The sequence below is a fragment of the Etheostoma cragini genome, chromosome 17, assembly GCF_013103735.1.
Source record: "Etheostoma cragini isolate CJK2018 chromosome 17, CSU_Ecrag_1.0, whole genome shotgun sequence".
Taxonomy (NCBI): domain Eukaryota; kingdom Metazoa; phylum Chordata; class Actinopteri; order Perciformes; family Percidae; genus Etheostoma; species Etheostoma cragini.
Genome location: NC_048423.1, coordinates 25,816,158 through 25,817,557, shown reverse-complemented (window position 1 = coordinate 25,817,557; position 1,400 = coordinate 25,816,158).

Here is a 1,400-nt window from a genome sequence, read left to right as displayed (position 1 = left end):
ATTGTACATAAATACATTTTCTTCCTTAAAATACAGGGGGCATAAGTATACATACCCCCTATGTTAGAGTTATTTCATGGATCCAGGATACTATGCATTCTGATAAAGTTCCCTTGGCCTTTGGAATAAAAATTGCCCCATATCCCCACATACCCTTCACCATAGATAGAGATTGGCATGGGATACTTTCCATGAAATCATGTCTCAATACAAATAAAACCAGCTATTAGTCTAACTGAAATAAAACCATGGCAATCTCTCCTTTATTATTAGTTATTAGGATAATTGGGACCAAATTGGAACCGCCGCTGAGTGGTGAGACTCTCTATATTTACTGTATACAAAAAAAAAAAGTGTTGAGCACTGACATGTTGAGGATCAGCGCAAAGCCACACTTCTTCACCGAGGTGCTTCAGGATTTGAAAAAAGAGGTATGAGAGAGAGAGAAGCCGGAGAGGGAAAGGTAGAAAGTAGGAGAGAAAGAGAGGGAGAAAGTGGGAGAAAAAGAGGGGCAGAAGGAGAAAGTGGGAGAGAAAGAAGGGGAGATAGAGAGGGAACAAAATTAAATGAAATAGAAATAGGAGAGAAAGAGAACAATGGAGGAAACAGCATCAATAAAGAAAAGAGGAGACCACACTATTTACACCGCTGTGTTATGGTTTGAAAAGGAATATCTTCTAGGTTTCCCCCTGTCATTCCCCCTGCTCTGGTGTATCCCCTCTAATTCCCCTAGCTCTGGTGTTTCCCCCTCTGTTCCCCTCTCATTCCTCCTGCTCGTGTGCTTCTCCTTCTCATTTCCCCTTTCCTGGTGTTTCAGGCAGTGTTTGTGGCAAAGTCTTAATAAATTGCATAACTTCATACTTAAAATTCAAGTAGGCTAGCTTCAATGTGTACTTTACTACTCACGTTCAGAGTACTATAGTAAATGTACATAGTTACATGCCCCCTCCCCCACGGAGAAGCCATAAAAATCTCTGGTCTTCTATCCTTCTATAGTTCTCTAGCTCTCTTCTATCCTTCCATAGTTCTATGGTTCTCTTCTATACTTCTATTGTTCTCTAGTGTTCTTCTATCATTCTATAGTTCTCTTCTATCCTTCCTTATTTCTATAGTTCTCTTCTATCCTTCTGTCCTTTTAAAGTTCTTTAATTTTCTTCTATTCTTCTATTGTTTTGTTCTGTGGATAACTGACATTAACGCTGCACATGTGATAAACATTGTTATTTTAACTACATCTTTGGGAAATTACATGTATGTAACTTTAAATACATTTTTGTTAACATTTTCAATGTTTGAAATAAATAATGCTTTGTTACAAAGTGTGTGGCTGAAAATATAACAAAACTTATGTTGGATATAATGAAATACAATTCTATAAAATCTAAAATTGTTAGGTGATT